Consider the following 19,798-nt stretch of genomic DNA (forward strand, 5'->3'; position numbering starts at 1 on the left):
TATGGGAATACTATGCCCCTATTATGGATTGGATTTGGAGCTGATTTTGGTACTGACATAGCTTGGTTTAACAGTGTATTCCCTGCTGTATACAACAGGGCTGAACCTCTTTTAACAGGGATTTTATATGCCTATTGCTCCTGGTCATGATTCAGGTGTTCTATATGCACTACTGATGTGTACCATTGATGCTAGTACATTGGTATATCATATGCCCATGATTTGAGGTGGCTTTGAGCTTGATTTGAGGATTGATTTACTCAGTTTTGACAGTGAATTGCCTCTGTAGACTTGGTAAGTCACTGGGCAGCCAATGTGCACCCTTTACCCAATGCCCTAGTTACTTTGGGGTGGAACTGTCAGAGTGCAGCGGTGCGAAAGCGTAGGACTGAGAGAGAGAGAATGCAGAGAGCAAGAAGAGAGAGAAAGAGACAGTAGAAGATGAAGATCTACTGTATAAAGTGTGCTGTATACAAAGATATGCAGATATATACACGAGCGTAGTGCGTTGGACTGCGTGTCTCCACCTCGACGATGCAACCTGCTGTTCACCTCGAAGTCTGCTGCAGTCTGCACTATCTCCTGTCTGAAATCTGCGAACAGAGACGGAATCTGTGCAAGCCACCAGCCTGTAATCTGCGAGCAGAAGAATGTGTAGAGACTGCTGGAAAAATCGGCTATAAATAGCCAAAAACTGGGCGCAAAAAAAGCTGCGGATCGGCCTTAGAACGCCGATATCCCAACTGTGGCTGAAGGAACGAATCAATCTTCTCGTTCCATGCATGTGGAGCCTGCTTGAGGCCATACAAGGCCTTCTTCAACCTATAGACTTTCCCATCTGAAGATCCAAAGCCAGGAGGCTGTTCGACATAGATCTCCTCCTTCAAATCACCATTGAGGAAGGCCGACTTCACATCCAACTGGTAGACAGGCCATCTCCTATGGCCAGCCAAAGCAAGAACAGCTCGAATAGTCGCCATACGAGCAGTGGGGGCAAAAGTATCATGATCAATCCCTGGGCGCTGTGCAAAACCTTTAGCAACAAGGCGAGCCTTGTGCTTGTCCAAAGAACCATCGCTAAGGTACTTGGTCTTGAAGACCCATTTGACGCCAATCACCTTATTCGGGGGGCGTGGCACGAGTGACCAAGTGCCATTCCTCTCAATAGCCTCCAACTCGACTTCCATAGCTTTCTTCCATGGTGCGGACTGTAAAGCCTCCTTCACGGAGGTGGGCTCTCGATCCTGCATAACACGGGTCATCAAACAATAGTTAGAGCAAACAAGCTCCGTAGAATGTGCCTGGTGCCTCCGTGACCGCCGCGGACCATCCTGCGGTCCCCACTCCTCAGGGACCCCCTCAATCCCTGAATCACGGAGTGTGTCACGGGCCCAACGAGGAGGAGGGCGGACCTCTCCTCGTCTCTCTCCATCAGCTGAAGACTCTGGGATATCCACCGGTGGTAACTCCTCGGGGGTGACCGGTGGAACAGTAGACTCTGTGTCAGATACAGAATCAAAATCAAAAGGCGTGGGCTCCAAAGGAACTGTAGCGGGAGCCCAACTCTCCCCTGGATCTCCAAGAACGGGATGCTCCTCACCCGCTGGTATGGCCGGAACCTCCACAAACCGAACATCTCGACTGGTGTACACATCCCACTTGACGGGATCATACAAACGATAGCCTTGGGACTGGGAGCTGTAGCCAACAAATACCTGTCTCCGGGAAGCGGCTTCAAATTTATCACGATGAGCCTTGGGAATGTGAACATAGGCATCACACCCAAAGACCCTAAAATAAGAAACATCGAGCTTAGTCCCAAAGTAAGCCTCAAAAGGTGTCATCCCATCAACGGCCGAAGTGGGGGATCGGTTAAGGATGTGGATTGCAGTAGCCACAACCTCGGCCCACAGAAACTCAGGTGTCTGTCAATGCTCCATCATGGTGCGCGCCATCTCGATCACGCTTCGGTTCTTCCGTTCAAGAATGCCATTTTCTTGAGGAGTGTTGGTATTAGCAAACTCCTGGTGAATACCTTTATCTGCACAAAAACGAGTAAACTCATTAGAAACAAATTCACCACCCTTGTCAAATCGCAAGGTCTTCAATCTCCGGCCTGATCGGTTCTCCTCAAAGAGAAGCCAATCCTTGAAGTGGGAGAAAGCTTCTGACTTCAATGCCAAGAAATAGGCCCATGTCATCCTGCTGCAGTCATATACGATCAGCATGAAGTACGAGCTCCCTCGCAAGGACTCGTTCCTCATAGGGCCACAAAGATCCGAAGATACAAGCTCCATCGGTGAAGTAGACCGCCGCGAAGCTTTGTGGGGAATGGCATCCCTATGCTGCTTCCCACGAATGCAGGAGACACAGGGCTGCTGGCTTACCACTATGTCTGGCAACCCTCGAACAAGCTGTCCACATGACGCCCTCCGAAGATAATCATAGTTGAGGTGACCAAATCGAGCATGCCATAGCTCTGACTGTGTCTGAGAGGTAAGAAGAAGAGTAGAGAGAGCAGTGGAAGACTTCAATTTGTAGATGCCATTCTCCTCATATCCAGATGAGAGAACCTTCCGAGATGCAGGATCAAGGCTCGTACCGTATCACTGTCAAACTCCACCAAAAGTCCGAGGGAGCAAATCTTATGAACTGACAGAAGATGATACCCTAAACCTGGTACATACAAGACCTCTGAGGTATGGGTACCACCACGTCCATCTGGAATAAGTTGCATCTCACCCCGTCCTGCAATAGACACTGAAGAGCTATCTCCAATGAGAATCTGCCCACGCAAAGGTCGCAACTGGGCAACACCATCTGATGAAGGAGTCATGTGCCGGGAGGCACCACTGTCAACGATCCACTCTCGATCCACTCTCGAGCCTGGGGAGCCGTCATCGCAACATCAGAAGCATTCGGTGTAGAGTCCTCAATGACAGCTAGATGAAGAAATGCAGCTGATGAGGGTGCAACCACCGCTCCAGAATCCTTCATGTCCTTCTTGTTGGTGTCCTTCTTGTCTTTGTCAGGGCAATCCTTCTTCCAATGGCCAGTCTTTCCACAAATATGACATGTGGATTCTTTGTCCTTGTCCTTGTCCTTCTTTGACTTGTTATCCCCCTTCTTCTTCTTTTGGTCCTTCCCCTTCTTCTAAGAGGCTTGACCTATCAGTGCCTCCGACTTGGAAGCATTCTGTCCCTCTTGGTCCAAGACCATAGGAACCAACTCTTCCCACCGAAGAGTGGACTCCCGCCCCGAAGCAATGAGGGTAGAGTAGAAAGCACCGAATCGTGGCGGCAACTGGGACAAGAGTGTGATTGCCATGTCTTCGGAGGAAATCAGCTTCCCCGCATTCTGAACCTGCATCTGAAGCTGTCTAAGCTTGTTGATGTGCTCCCGCAACAAAGAAGACTTGTTCACGAACAAGGTCCGCATCTGTACCTCCAAAGAAACCCGCTTCATAAGGGTCATCCGGTTATACATCTGATCAAGCTCCAGCCATATCTCCCGAGCCATCGTCAAGTGCTCGATGTGAGCTATCACGGCTGTAGTACAAGACAAAAAAAGAAAGGAACGAATCCTGGCATTCAGTTTGTCCCAGTGAGACTGTGCCTTGGCCAACTCCGCACGAGCATCGGAAGAGAGTTTGGACTCATCTCTCACCGAGGGCCGGTCGATCTCCTGTACAAGCTCCGCCAAATCGTAGGACTCAAGGATGGCCAACATCATCACACGCCAGATGCGGTAGTTATCGCCATCAAGCTTCTGATCTGCGGGAAGAGCCGGTAAGACAGGCACCCTCCAACCCATAATCATCTCAAACTCCAAGTCAATCTCTGTAGACATCTTCACATGTAATGCCTTCAAAAACCCAAAAGCAGCCCCCTCTGACTATGAAAACGCAGCCTGCTAGGGCTCTTCCGCGTCCCAAAACTTCTTCACCCGCCAGAGGCGATGAAAAAGCAAAACCTGCACTTGAAAGCTGAAAACTCAAACTTTCTCCTCGTCAAACAGCAATAAACAGCAGCAAATCCACCACTTGGACTCCTTTCCCGCGCGCCCACGCTCGCTTCAGCCTTGTTCCGAGGCGCAGCCCTCCTGTCTGCCCTCAAACGCTAAAAACGCAGCCTTGTGTCGCAATGGAAACTCCTCTTCAGGTTGCTTCTGCACTCAGTCAGCCCTTCTACACTGCTGCCTGCCCTCAAACGCTAAAAACGCAACCTTGTATCGCAATGGAAACTCCTCTTCAGGTTGGTTCTGCACTCAGTCAGCCCTTCTACACTGCTCTGATACCATATTAGAGTGCAGCGGTGCGGAAGCGTAGGACTGAGAGAGAGAGAACGCAGAGAGCAAGAAGAGAGAGAAAGAGACAGTCGAAGATGAAGATCTGCTGTATAAAGTGTGTTGTATACAAAGATATGCAGATATATACACGGATGCAGTGCGCTGGACTGCGTGTCTCCACCTCGACGATGCAACCTGCTGTTCACCTCGAAGTCTGTTGCAGTCTGCACTGTCTCCTGTTTGAAATCTGCGAACAGAGACGGAATCTGCGCGAGCCACCAGCCTGTAATCTGCGAGCAGAAGAATGTGTAGAGACTGCTGGAAAAATCGGCTACTATAAATAGCCAAAAACTGGGCGCAAAAAACAAGCAGGTCGGCTACATTAAATGCAGCCGACTGGTGCAGAACCAGGTCGGACTGCCACGTGGCAATCCGACTGACCAGGGTCTGAATTGCTAACAAGAACACCTTGGGATACACAAAAATAAACATAAAAGGGCTTATTTCTCATGGCTCAATTTTGGGCCTGAGAGAGGAAATTAAGCTAAAAATGCATTAGTCTAGCTTAAATAGCCCCAAAACACGCTTAATTAATGAAAAAAACTTCTTATTTTAAAAAGAAACGTGATTCTAGAGAGTTAGTGTGTTCGATATGCAAAACCCTCATATGGGTGCCCCAAACCTTTTATAAATAGACATGCAGCCCACCACTCTCTCTCAATCTCATTTTTGTAGGTTTCAAGAGCCATATCTCTGTTCCCCACACTCCGTTCACAAAGGACATTGCAATCAGAGCTTCGCACAATCATCAACTACCTAGTGCTTGATTTCAACCTCCATCTCCTTCTTCCATTATTAGCGACTGCATCTAAAGACTTTTCTACTACTAGCGACTGCTCTACATTGACAATCTGCTATTTTCAGCTATCTTCCAGCTACACACACCCTTCCGGAGGCTACATTTACAGCCTAGAACTACCGCCCTGACATTCTCTCTCCTCCCCAAGCTGGATTTACTACTACCCTAATTTTCTCTCTTCTCTCTCTGATACGTTTGCATTTTACAGCTGTCACCCAAATTTTCTCTCTCCTCAAGTACTTGTGTTTTTAGTATTTCTCTCTCATCACTACTTGTCTACATCAAATCTAACCTTTCTTGTTGTGTTTGCTATTATTCGATACATAGAGGCTGCCTTGCTGCCTTTTCGGGATTCATTCGAAGTACCACACACTCTCTAGCTCATAACCTCTACCTTGATCCTAGAGATGAGAGTTTGAGATTCTGTATTCACTATATAGTGTGTTTACTATATGAGCATTGTATATTCAGTAGTCATTCGCTTCATTATTCATTGTGTTCACTAAAGCTGAGTTATCCTAACCCTAACTGTGTTTTGTGTTTATTAGTATGCGCTTTGTCATATGATTGGTTTTGAGTTTTCTATGTTTAGAGCATTTCTTCACATGTAATGTATTACTTGAAATGCCTAGTTACTATCACATGCATCCAATGGTTGATATCCATGACAAAGTTGTATCTCTCCAGTATATGGGCAAGACCCATACTCTTGATATAAAGTTGAAAGGGGAATCTATCCTTGTATTAGCCTTAGCTATTTCAAAAGCAATTAAAAAACATCTTTTAAAATACTTGTGCTTTGCCAAGGATAAAGATGATAGTAAAGATATTTGGAATGTGTCTAAGTTGGATAAGGATTGCACCTCATTTCTAAAATATAGAATGATTGCTTTTCTCAGTCACTTCCAGGGCAGCTACCACCTAAAAGATTGAAAGATTATGACATAGACTTGATTCCTAGGAGTACCCCTCCTGATAAGCTACCATACAAGATGAGTGCATCCCAATAGAGAAGATTATGAGTCGAGCAAATAAGCTGTTGGAAAAATGGCTGATTCAGCCAAGCTTATATCCTTACTATTCACAAGTACTTTTGGTGTAAAAGAAGGATGGTTCATGGTGTATGTGCATTGACTACCATGCCTTGAATAAGATCACAATCAAGACTTAATTTCAAATTCCTAGGATCGATGATGTCATGGATAGATTGCAGGGGTCGGCTATTATTAGTTGTATTGATTTGAAAAGTGAGCACCATCGAATACACATAAGGCTAGAGAATGTCAAAAGACAGCTTTCAGGATATCTTTTAAACTTCATAAGTTTCTTGTCATGCTATTTGGGCTTACAAATACTCCTACCATGTTTCATTGGATGATGAACGGAATATTTAGACCACATACAACTTTTGTAGGCACATTCTTTGATGATATCATAGTGTATTCAAAGAATGAGGAGAAGCACAGAAAGCATTTGGACATAGTGTTCAATCAGTTGCATAAGCATCGATTGTTGATCAATGACAAGAAAAGTAAATTCTTTTTGCAAGAAATCCACTTCTTGGGGCATATTGTATTAGTTGAGGGGATATGTATGGATCCCACAAAGGTTGAGGCAATATGGTCATGACCACACTTGCATAATTTGTAGCTTCTTGAGCTTATATTCTTATTAGAAATGATATGTTCACAACTTTGCTGAAATTACATCTTTGTTGCATGCATTGAAAAAGAAGGGAATATCTTTCAAGTCAACAATGATGGAAATTTTAATAGCATTTCAAAAGTTGAAAGAAATGTGACTTTTGACCCGGTGTTAGTGTTTAGCCCGATCTCAGGAAGTCTTTTGTGGTGCAATGTGATGCATGTGGTTATAGCATTGGGGTTGTTTTAATGTAAGATATTCAAGTCATGGCCTATAAGATCCATGTTCTCAATGGTGTTGAAAAGAATTTACAAGTTTATGAGAAGGAATTACTTGCCATAATTCATGCACTTTCCATGTGGAACACTATCTCTTAGGTGATGATTTTACTATGTAGACAGATCATCAAACATTGTGTTACTTTCTTACTCAGACAAAGTTATCTAAGAAGCATATGAGATGGGTAAACTTCCTCTCTATGTTCCAATTTCAAATTGTGCATATTGATAGTAAGAAGAATATAGTGGCTGATGCACAGTCCAGAAAGCCTCAGATTTCAGTGGCTACCACCATTTACCATACCGAGTTGGATGCCATGAAAGACCAGTATGCTAGTAATTCAAGTTTTGCCAATGTGTATGATCAGCTTTGCAATGACCAAAGGGATGAGCATTTTGTGCTTACAAATGGCTTTCTCATGATGCATGAGCAATTATGTGTCACAAAGTAGTTGAGGCCAAAAGTGATGATAGAGAGTAATGCTTCCCCATATGTAAAGCATAGATGCATTGATGCTATGGTGAAAGCAAAGGAGCACTTTTCTATTGGCCAGCTTTGAGACATTACCTAGAGCAGTTTGTTCACACATGCATTGTGTGTCAGAAGGTCAAGTATGATAGCAAAAGGTTCCATTGATCCACAAATTTCTTTTTTGCTCCAAGGTTACACAAGGCCTATTTCAATAGTTTGTGCACAGCAGAATAAGGCCTGAGGCTAACAAATATAATATCACGTACTATGCTGCTGAAGCACTTAACCAAACTATGCACACTGCAAAGCACAGAATAATGACTGAGAACAATAAAGATTGCAATGAATAGCTACCACTACCTTTGTTTTCTTTGTTGAAACTACTAAAAGCTCCTTTTCTTTGTTAGTAACTACTTCAGGAAGTACAAGGCTGATACAGATAATTATAAACACTCTATGACACCAATGTCATAGTACTAGTCAGGATGCTCCTGCTTTGATGCACTAATAACTCCCAAACTCTTCACAAATCAGGCAAGTTAGTTAGCTGTCCCCTATTTTGCTGTTGAATGTCAACTGTAATCTGTCTATTTATGCTGCCTTTGAAAACAACGGCCTCTCTCTCCAGACTAAAAAGGGCATCTTGGGCAGGGCGTATAAAAGACTGGGCAGGTTTTGCTATTACGAAGCCCACCCTGGTCCATGAGGTTTGCACAGCTCAGTTGTCATCAGATCATTCACTTGTGCACTCTTGCACAGGTAGGTTGCCCTGGTGGGTGTCCCTCAACCATAACCATGATGCAACAGTAATTGAAAGGATGATCATGAAGGTTAACAGTAAACAAGTGGTCGCAAAGGTGATGGCCCAGAAGTTAAGCAATTGGGCTTACAACCATGAGGTTGCAGGTTCAAGTCTCACTAGGTGCATCACTTGGCTGGACACCTCACCTGGTGCATCTGCATAAGTCCAGGCTCTTGCCCACTTGAACACTTGGTTGGTCTGCTGTTCATTCAGGTTGTGAGCTGTTCTATATGAAAAATACCAGTGTGGCTCTTGCCTGCTCTCTCACTAATATTTGGTGGGGAGGCACCCCCCTTGGAAATGTTCAATCATGTGCACCTTGCAGGGAAAAAAAAAGTAAACAACAGTCATGCTGCACACAGCTTAAAATCATGATCAACACTCAAACAAAACTAATGTGAAATATGACCAAAAAAGTGTGTGTAATATTACAACTAAGAATTCTCATCCAATTGAAGGTCTGGCATCTCTAAGAATTATTATGCAGCAGCAGAGTACCAACACTATGTGCAAACTAAAGAAATTCCAATATTCCTTTTTGAATATTGGTTTTGACTAGAAGATAAATTTTCAAGGCATCGGAAATGCCAGTTTAAGCTTGCATGGTGCACTCTAAGAAGTATCATACAGCGGCAATTAGTACCAATACAACATGCAAACTTCCCTTCAGAACTTATTTATTCCTCTAAAATTAACAGTCAAATTTTCAAGGTAACGATATTGCAAGTGCCAACTTACGCTTGCAAGGAGCCTCTCTGAACACTATTATTCAGCAGGCATTCTAATTCTTCTGTAAAAATGTATGAAAGATCTAGTTAGTTGGCTGATTCAGAAAGGGTAGTAGATATGTGTACCTCAAAAGAAGTTCCCAGCAGACTGTCAATAAAGCTGTGGTTCACTTGCATCCACAAGGAATCTGTGTGGGCATTCTTCTAGTAAGGATGTAATAATGAATCAATGCGCTCCAAATTTCAACCTCTCACAAGACAATTGCAGGCTAAGCCCAAGGGAATCCTGTAACGCCCTAATATTGTAACAATATTTCTAAGCACTCTGCTTTGATGCGCTGCTTAACTTTGAAATTGTGGACACTGTATGCCTTTCTGTTGCAAGTCGCACTAATGCACACATTCTTCCTATTCGCACTTCGAATTCTGTATAGCACGCATACATGGATACCAGATCTTCCTGTTCAGCCTTGTCGAGATGCAACTGCTTGTCGCAGGCTCGCTCTCGTGCTAATCATGCAGAAATCCACAGCTAATCTGAGGCCTGCACGATCCAAGCGCATCCACCTGAAGGTTTAATACCTTTCTTTCATGCGAAATGTGTTAAAATCCAGAGCTTTGAGACTCTCGATGACTTCCAAAGAGAAGGGTTGGCAATGGCGGTGTAATCGAATTCACCAGAAGTAATATTGTTTCTTCTGTGAGACTATGAAGGTCCGTTTCACTGTGAACAAAGGGATGGTGATTCAGCGTTAGCGAGAGGATGGCGACTCGATGATCTCTCTCTCTCTCTCTCTCTCTCTCTCTCTCTCTCTCTCTGTGTCGTGTGCAAAAGGACGCACAAAGAAAGAATAGGGGATGGCATCAGGGGTGCGTCAGCGCGACCTGCTGATGAGATTCTCTCACCACATTCATGGTCGAAGAAGAAGAAGAAACCCTGTAGGTATGCTGCGCTGTACCACTTTTGTCTGGGATGTGCAGAAGCTCCAGCAGGCCAGCTCACGTATTGGATTCGGAAGTACGCCTGAGAGAGAGAGAGGGAGAGAGAGCGAGAGAGAGAATGTGAGAGGGTGGCGATGCTTTTTGGAGAGAGAGAGAGAGAGAGAGAGAGAGAGAGAGGGGGGGGGAGGGAGAGACTCTAGAGGGCGCCACTATATCCTGACCCCACTAAAGTCCTATTTTGACTCCTCAATCATACGTTGGTCACTCCATCAACCTTAATTCAGGCCCCCCGTCACGCGTAGATCGAACTTTAGAGCTCGATCATGCCATCTGTGGTAGTAGATCAAACTTTGGAGCTCGATCATGCCAACTGTGGTAGTAGGGGGAACTTAAAGCTTCCAATGAGCTGCAGTTCCCTACGGTTGCACTAGGGACAAGAGAGAGCAGCCTAACGAGCAACTGCTTCCTATTAATGGAGCTAACAGTCCTTGTGATTGGTGCTCGGCCTCGATATTTGGTCCAACCAATAAAAATTGTCGCTACCTATAAAACCTTAAAACCCTATGTTACCACTTGCCTTTGCAAGGGTTTGTGGAGGGCTACGGAAATCCCACTATCTTTTCCTTTGCAAGTGCAACATAGTTTTTTTTTTTTTGGTAAGGGGGCATCCTTGCACTAGAGCAAAGTGCAACTCGAACTCATACTTAATACAAGTGATATTGCCTATCTTAACGTTGACTTTTGTTTTGCTCAATGTAAAATGTAGTACTCCCTCATAAAAGGGAGGCATTGTGTAGTGTATACGTGTTGCCAATCAATTGGTCAATCTCATGTACACACAAAAAAACACATCTAGAGGGGCTTTGCACAAAGAAGAAAAACTATGCCTTATGCATAAACACTACAAAAAAAATTCATTCGTCTAATAAATGAAACCAAATGGAGGCTACATTACAGGATGCATGGCAAACTAAGCCATGTGTAAAGCCCCCTCTTAGTCTCTACATACTCTCTCTCTGTTAGAATCTTACAGATTACTTAGTGATTTGTTAAAAAATGTCACGTTCCTCATTCATAAGCATATTATACCTCCAAAGACTCCCCGTGTTTCTTTTGAAATTGTGTATAAAACCTTGAAATTTTAAAGAAAAAAAATATTATGCTCATTCAATTCTTCTTTATATTAGCTATACACTCATGTATTTAAATCTTGATAAAAATACCAATGAGAAAATCACCCCAAATATATATTATGCATTAGATGCACTGTAATTGGCCCCCTTATCCTAACCACTTAAACACTATGGGCACCATGGTCCATGGATTGTATCAACATGCCCATGAATGGAATCCCCCTGCACAACTCAATTGACATAGCTATGCATGGAGGGAGTCCTAAATTTTTGCAAGTCTTTCCCCATGTTTTGAATAGCCTTCATATAAGTACAAACAAAATATGTATGAAGAACGTTGAGGGAAGATTTATCCATTTTGAAACCTCCTCTAATAAACCTATTTGTTTTTACAGCTTGGCTTACCTATTCAAATGATATCAAAACACTCTACAATACCAAAACTCATTTTAAACTCAAGGAAAGATGCATCAATGTCTTTCTTTACTACACTAATATGTTTTAAAAGCTTCCTTCGGCTCAAACAAAGCCCATGTTCAGTCTCAAGCTTAAACATTCTCTTTCACATTTTGAAACCTACAACATTTTTTGGACTTTATAGAGTGGTTCAATATAACACAATTTTAGTCACACTTTTTGTGTTTTGAAGTTCACAAGTGTTTTCATACATCTCAAACATAATATGATGAGGAGAGTAATAGAATGTCTATAGAATGGATGATTGATGGATTACATAGGTATATAAGGTGAGCACCTCATCTATGCAATGGACATTTTGGCTCCTCTCCTTGCTTTTATATTCAATAGGCCCCTAGCAAAAGGCTTTCTAGATAAGTGGACCATGCATGCCATCATGCCCATCCACAAGTCTAGAGACCCACTAAATCCACATAACTAAAAAACAATCATGGTGGGTCACACATTGGCAAAGGTATATGGAGCAATGATGGAGCCATAGCCCAATCCATATGCACAGAGAGGGAGATCTAGAGCAATAGGACATGCTAGTTTCTAATGGGGTTTTTCTATTTATGACAAAAATTTGTGTTAAAAAGTTTTGTAGATATCAAAGAGAAGAAGAAGAGTATACAATACAAAGATATTGAAGCAAATCTCTCTTTACTTTCAATATATTTTCAAGTATTAATATTGAAGCAAATCTCTTTGCTTTCATCATAATTACATACAAAAGTATTTACAAGGCAATACAAAAAAGGTATTGAATTTTATGAGGACTTTTCCTAAAATAGATCATTTTTAGGAGTCATTCAGGCTTTCTTTGATACTTTAGTTGCCAGATGTGTTTAGAATATAGCTTTAGTTTGTTATGATTTTGGAAAGATCTTCTTCTTTGTCCATTTTCAAACTCTCCATGGTTTCCTTATCTCTTTGGTCAATATCTTTTTTAATATCTTTCAAACCTTATTCTTGCCTTGATTATCTTTCTCTTGTTGTGGTTGGATACAATTGATATGCTATGATAATGATATTTTATGACTTTAGATATGCTTATTTATAAAAAATGGACTCTTTAAAAAACCACAAAATGACTTTTTAATCCCCATATATTTTCTATCTCTAGGATCTCTTAGAGGGCATTTTCGAGATTTTAAAACTCCCCTAATGCAGCATCTCCACATCCTTCATGACTTTTGTACACATTGTGGACTGATGATTAATCTTGGGAAAACTAAGATCCTAATCTTCCACACATTAGCCCCAGTGAGGAGGAGATCATTCTTCACTCTAGAAGTTGAATAGGTAGAGGTTGTGGACTCATATGTCTACTTAGGAATCACTTTCACTACATCTCTTGGGAGATTCACCATGGCACAAGTAGCCAAAGACTATCTCACATGAGGGTACGCAACATTGGCTATGACGGAGAGACAATGTCCCTAGGCACACTTCCATGGGCCTCACACATAGAGATGGCTATTTGACACATTGGTCACACCAACCATGATGTATGGTGTACCTATTTACCTATGAAAACAGATCAAGGACCACAAATCATCATGCTCCCACAAATAATCTACATCAAACTACCAATCCCATATGAGAGTATTAGAGCCAAGTTTGCTACAACCTTGATGATGATAGAGGCTCTTTTTTAGAGCATCAACTTCATACATAGAATACTGTTGGGGGGGTAAAGGCACCTACACCTATGCCACCCGTGTATTCACTACACTTACAATACCTGCACACTTGTACAGTGCATGTGGTGAGTGCCCATCCCTGTTAGTTCATTCTTTATTCTTTCAATGACTAATGAATAAGGGAATGATGGTCATAAAATGTGACCGTTGGAGTTCCCACATCTTGTGTACCTCTCTCTTGCTCTGTCGCTCTCTCCTCCATAGCTTACACCTCCCTTGCTTCCACTCGGGCTTCTCCATTCAATTAGTATCAAAGCTGAGATTGAGGAGCTTCACTCACCATTGCTTTAGTCCAATTCAAATACCTATAGTCCATTCATTCATGATGCCATAACTTCAACTTCAAAGATATGTGTTTGATCTTCTTTGCTTCCCATCTTGAGACCAAGGCTCCTTTAGGGCATTGTAGGGGCTTCTTTAAGCTCCCCTTGCACTTCCTTGAGCTATATTTGCTCCATCTACAATATCAACAACACCAATAGTAGCAATGTGATTTGCATGTGCTTCTATTGGCTCCATTTCTGATGCCAGGAGGCATATTCCACAGTGGACTCCGTGAGGTTTTACGGTGGATTCCGTAAACTTAGATGACCGGGGCTCATACGCAAAGAGGATTCTTTGTGCGAGAAGTTGATGGGGACGCCTGTCCTTTTCGGGCGTTTCATTAATTTAGTGTGTACATGGGTGATTCCATAGCCGGTGATTCCGCAAAATGCATATTAAATTAATAAACGTTTATGAGTTTAGAGTGCGCACTCGTAATAAATTAAGGTTAGGATTTATTTCTAACCAGTTGATTTATTTATGTAGCTGAAGACTGTTAGGTATTCACTTTTGTCGGTTTAATTGTATTAATTTACTAACGATTGTGAATGCTTCAGTTGATGTGTAGAGATAGCAGTAGTGGCGGAGGAAAGCATTGGAGTCTAGCGGGTTTTCGACTCTTGGACTAGATTTTGATAGGCGCCACGTCTATATTTTGTTATGTCTATTGAGACATCGATTATTTATTATTATTTTGTATGCGCTTATGCGCCTGGATATGTTATTTCTATTTGGACATTGAGATTGGGCGTGCGAGACACTATGGGCACCGTCCATTAGCTTTATTTTACTATTTTTGTAGAAAGCAAACTCAAAAGCTAAAAGCTTGTCATATTTTTGTAATTGGGCTATTATTGAGCATGAAGATTGGAAATATACATAAAATACATGCTTTGTGAAGCGCTCACACAAGGCATGGGGGAGATTGAACCCAATTTGTCTCTTGCCTCTTGTCGTGCTTGCTTTTACATGGGTTTTTGTGCTAAAAAGTAGAGTACTTTGTTCTTGGGGACCTTCCGGGATTCACCACGTGAGCTATCTGCGACCGATCTGCGCACCAGTGGTATCAGAGCGGAGCAGAGATCAAGAGCTTCCAATCGCTACCAATCTCGGGCGAAGGCGGAGCTCCAGGGACAAACGGGCTCTACAGTCAATCTCATCGCGAACCGTCAATACAGGCAGACTTCTGGCGATCAAGAACCCCTGTTTCCACTATCAGATCGCGAAGGACCAGGCTCTGTAGGCGGAGGACCACGCATCCAACTCCTTCATCAAGTCGTGGAGTTACAGAGATAAGCTTCATTGTTTTTCTCAAAATTTCTTTCGATAAGCTTAGAGAAAGCTTAAGAAGCTTATTAAGCTTCAAAACTTCAAGTCGATTTGCAAGAAGACCCCCCGAAATTTCCGCGTGGAGAAAAAATGGCCCCTCCCCTTCACGAAAAAAACGGCGGCCTGTTCTCCACCATTAAGCTCTCTTAATCCTTAAGTCAAAGCTTAAATCACTAAGCTTCCTTCAAGTCACACAATCCTCTGCAAGTCACACTGGGCAAACAAGTTCAGTAACTCCGGGTCTCGCACTCCTGAAGTCAAGTTCCGTAAGTCGACGGTAATCAAGTTCTGCAAGTTCTGCAAGTCGGCCTAAGTCCAACAAGTCAACAACTCTGCAAGTCTGCTAAGTCTGCAACTCTGCAAGTCAGACTAAATCAGAACTGACTAGTGCTTAAAACTCATAGAAGACTTGTTCGTATGCAAAAACTCTGAACTGGAAAGTTGTTCGCAGTAAGCTGTTCTACCTATCTACAAGTTCGTTGAAGTACTTTCAGTAAACGGAGACAGAAATATTCAGAATTTCTGAAAATTGAAGAAGAAAATACCCAAAAAATACATAGCCTTGTAATCCCAAATTTGAGCTACGCTCATCCCACTAACTGATTTTGAGTGAGAAAGGTTTGTTGAGTTTTACAGGATGACTACCCCACATATGGATAATCCTATGGCTGAAGACGATCTACCCGAGCCTACCATGGAACAAAAGCTGGATCTTATCATGTTGCAATTGGAAGAAGAGCGAAGAGCTAGGCAAGCCTTGCAAGCGCAATTGACAAAGCTACAAGGAGCGTCCACTGATAAAGAAGAATCTCAAGCTGAAGATTTGATTCGCCGTACCATCAACGCCACTCTTGAAGCACAAACCATTCGCAAGGAATCCAAGATAAGTAAACGAAGTTTCAAGTTCCGCACTTTCAATGGCATAAGTGAAGGAAAGACTGTTTTATCATTCATTAGCCAGTTTGATGACTATTTCCATGAGGAAACTTATCCCGAAAAAGATAAGATCAAGTGTGTTACTAATCATCTGATAGACAGAGCATCACTTTGGTGGACTGTAGTTCGCAAGAGCATAGAATGTCCTGCTACATGGGAAGATTTCAAGAAGAAGTTCATGCAAAATTTCCTACCACCGCAATTTCATGAGAAGGCTGTCAAGCAATGGGATTTACTTCAACAGCGCGATCGTGAGCCTATTCCACAGTATACAGAGCATTTTTGAAATGCACTCCTACAGCTACGCATGCTTGAAGACGTACCAGAGACGACACATAAGCGGAAGTATATGTCTGGACTTCTTGGACATTACTACGCTGAGGTGAATATGTTCAAGCCTGCTACCCTTGAAGACGCCATCTCCTTAGCCCACGACACTGAAGATAAGTTACGCGGAAGAGATCGACGACCACAGCCATTCCAAGCAAACGGTAATTATGGATCTAAACAATTCAATTCCAATTTCAGAAGGTTTAATCCAGGTCGTTTCTCATCACCATCTTTCCGCAAGAATTGGCCTAAACCACCTGCATTACCATCCACTGTCAATCCAAATCCTAAGCCTATTCCACAAGCAAATCCAAATATACCCAGACTCCCAGCCATTGCAAATAATGTGACCAAAGCCAAGCCCATCGTATGCTACAAGTGTCACCAGCCAGGGCATCTCGCAGCAAATTGTCATTCAAAGAAGCCATCAGCACATATCAACTACCTTGGAGCTATGGACGAAGAAGAGCATGAGGATATGCCAGATTTCACTGAAGATGAGGATGATCCTACTACTACTTCCGACACTTTACCAGGTATGCCTACTTCACATTCATTGTTGACTATGAAATGTATGGTGCATGGAAAAGAAAGAACTATATTGCATGATGACGGTAGTACCCATGACTTTATTTTAGCAAAATTGGTAAAGGAATTGAAACTGCATACTGTACCTATGCACTATCGCATAAAAGCTGCATTTTTAGGCACTAGGTACAATGGCACACAAGAAGTTCAAGATTTAGAAATTCAAATTGGTCCATATATTGAAAGAAGAATTTTCTTAGTTGTCCCATTACAGTCAAGCGACATTATTCTAGGAATGCCATGGAGACACCAACATAATCCCAATATAGATTATTCCACACACACAATGAATATTAATTTTCAAGGAAAATCTATTACATTATTTGGTATGCATGCATCTCATATCTTTCCACTGCTTTCGCATACTCAAGCAAAACGTGCATTACGCAAGAATACTAAATCATATCTCATTTGGGTAAATGAATTGCACGCAAAGGAAAATCATATGCACCCTAGGCATAAGGAATTTCTCGCATATTTTAAGGACTGTTTTGCAGAAGACCCACCACCAGGTTTACCTCCATCACGTCCAGAAGACCATAAGATTGACCTAATACCTGGCACACAACCACCTTGCAAAGCCCCATATAGGCACAATCAAATAGAGCAAAAAGAAATCCAGAGTCAAGTTGAAGAATTACTAAATAGAGGCTTAATTCGACCTAGCAGTTCTCCATTCGGTGCACCTGTGCTCTTAGTTAAGAAAAAGAATAATACTTATCGGATGTGTATTGACTACCGAGCATTAAACAAGATCACTGTAAAGAATATGTATCCTATACCTAGAGTTGATGACCTTATGGACAAACTGCAAGGATCTTCTATATTTAGTAAAATTGACCTTAAGTCTGGATATCATCAGGTGAGACTAGATAGATTCGACATATTTAAGACTGCATTCAGGACACAGTTTGGCCATTACGAATTCTTAGTCATGCCATTCGGATTAACTAATGCACCTGCTACTTTCAGTAGAATGATGAACCGTATTTTTCTAAAATATCAATATTGTGTGATTGTTTTCTTTGGTGATATTCTAGTGTTCAGTCAAAATGAAAAAGAGCATTATGAGCATTTATAATTAGTTTTTCAATCACTGAAAGAAAATCAATTGTTTGCAAATCCTGACAAGAGTGAATTCTTTAAGACAGAAATAGAATATCTAGGTCATATTGTATCAAAAGAAGGAATAAAAGTTGATCCTAAGAAAATTGATGCAATATTGCATTGGCCTGTTCCTAAAAATGTACATGAATTACGCTCATTCCTTGGTCTTGCTAGTTTCTATAGGAAGTTTGTACGTAAATTCTCATTACTTGCTTTACCATTGACCAAACTTCTTAAGAAAGGCATTGTTTATCAATGGACTGAAAACCAGCAGAAATCCTTTGACTTACTCAAAAGTGCATTAACCAATGCCCCTGTTCTACAATTGCCTGACTTTAACATACCATTCTTTTTAGTTGTGACCGATGCTAGCGGATTAGGAATAGGAGCCGTGCTAATGCAAGACAACCATCCAATAGCATATTCGAGTTCTAAGCTGAAACCCTCTGAGTTTAAATATTCCACTTATGACAAGGAACTCTTAGCAGTTGTCCAAGCATTAAAACAATGGAAGCATTATTTAATGGGTTCAGAATTCATGATAAAGACCGACCAGCAAAGCATTAGACATCTACTTAGCCAACCCCAAATTTCTGACCGCCGTCATATCAAATGGGCTTCATTCATTCAAAGTTTCCATCCTATCATTCAATACCAACCTGGAAAAGAAAATGTAGTTGCTGATGCATTGAGTAGAAGACCTGCAATTCATAATATTTCTATCATATCTTTTGATTCTTTGATTGCTATGAAAGACACATATCACCAGGATATTACTTTTCATTCTGATTGGCAAAAATTAGTTCAAAATAATTTCATTCCTGTTGATTCATTGTCATATAATGATGGATTCATGTTCTTTGAAAAAAGACTGTGTGTTACTATTCCATTCCGATCTTTTGTTTTGAATGAAATTCATTGTCCCCCATATCAAGGTCATAGAGGTATCATTTCTACATTACGCATGTTAACTGAAGATTTTTATTGGCCGCATATGGATGCAGATGTATCTAATTTTGTTTCTGAATGTTTGATTTGTCAAAGAATAAAAAGACATCATGGTAAACAGTATGGATTATTAATGCCTTTGTCTATTCCATCTAAACCTTGGGAACATATATCTATGGATTTCATTACTGGTTTACCAAATACTAAATCTAACCATGACATGATTTGGACAATTGTAGATAGATTTAGTAAGCAAGCATATTTCATTGCATGTAAGAAAACTTTAACAGCATCACAAGTAGCACAGTTATTTTTGAAAATTGTTTTTACTAACCATGGATTGCCGAAAGTGATTATTTCAAATAGAGATTCTAGATTTTGTAATAATTTTTGGATTACACTGTTTGCAAATCTAGGCACAAAGATTGATTTCTCATCTGCATTTCATCCAGAAATGAATGGACAAACCGAAGCCACAAATAGTACCATTCTAGATCTTTTACGTGCATACACTATCTCTAAACCTCAGACATGGGATACTCATTTACATTTACTACAGTTTGCATATAACAATACACCGCACACATCTACAAAGAAAGCACCTTTTGAAGTTATTTATGGGCATAGATTATCTACACCTGTTGCATCTTTGTCTAATAGAATACACAGTGCTGATGATATTGCTGTTATGCATAACACTATTTTTGATGAGGTAAAGGATATGATTGCTAAAGCCCAACAATCATATACCAAACAAGCCAACAAGAAAAGACAAGCCATGAATTTCAAAGTTGATGATTATGTTTGGCTTAGAATAGAAAAGCGTAGACTGCAAAGTGTAGATAGACATCCAGTTGTCAAATTAGCTCCTAGATTCTACGGACCATTTAGAATCATTCATAAGATTAATGACAATGCATTCAAGTTAG

At 41.5% G+C, this 19,798-nt stretch overlaps 1 protein-coding gene and 1 long non-coding RNA gene across 3 annotated transcripts in view; one reads left to right on the top strand and one right to left on the bottom strand.

Moving 5' to 3' along the window:
• The window catches only part of LOC148036387 (uncharacterized), a 49,393-nt gene extending 41,318 nt beyond the window's left edge, over window positions 1-8,075 (top strand). Inside the window, exon 4 of the long non-coding RNA XR_015690936.1 lies at window positions 7,960-8,075. This is a non-coding gene — a long non-coding RNA (uncharacterized LOC148036387). The remainder of the gene's footprint in view (window positions 1-7,959) is intronic.
• The window catches only part of LOC148036386 (uncharacterized), a 75,635-nt gene extending 65,502 nt beyond the window's left edge, over window positions 1-10,133 (bottom strand). Inside the window, exons 1-2 of one of the 2 annotated variants that reach the window (XM_087678383.1) lie at window positions 9,977-10,133; window positions 9,197-9,794 (exon numbers count right to left, since the gene is read on the bottom strand). The gene's annotated coding sequence lies outside the window, so the exon portion shown is untranslated. Of the gene's footprint in view, window positions 1-9,196 lie in introns of both variants that reach the window. The other variant, XM_087678384.1, reaches the window with a different exon arrangement.
• Window positions 10,134-19,798: the final 9,665 nt, after the last annotated feature.

Source organism: Lygodium microphyllum, chromosome 5 (assembly GCF_053477565.2).
Source record: "Lygodium microphyllum isolate KBCC chromosome 5, Lygodium_microphyllum_v1.1.10, whole genome shotgun sequence".
NCBI classification, from domain to species: Eukaryota; Viridiplantae; Streptophyta; class Polypodiopsida; order Schizaeales; family Lygodiaceae; genus Lygodium; species Lygodium microphyllum.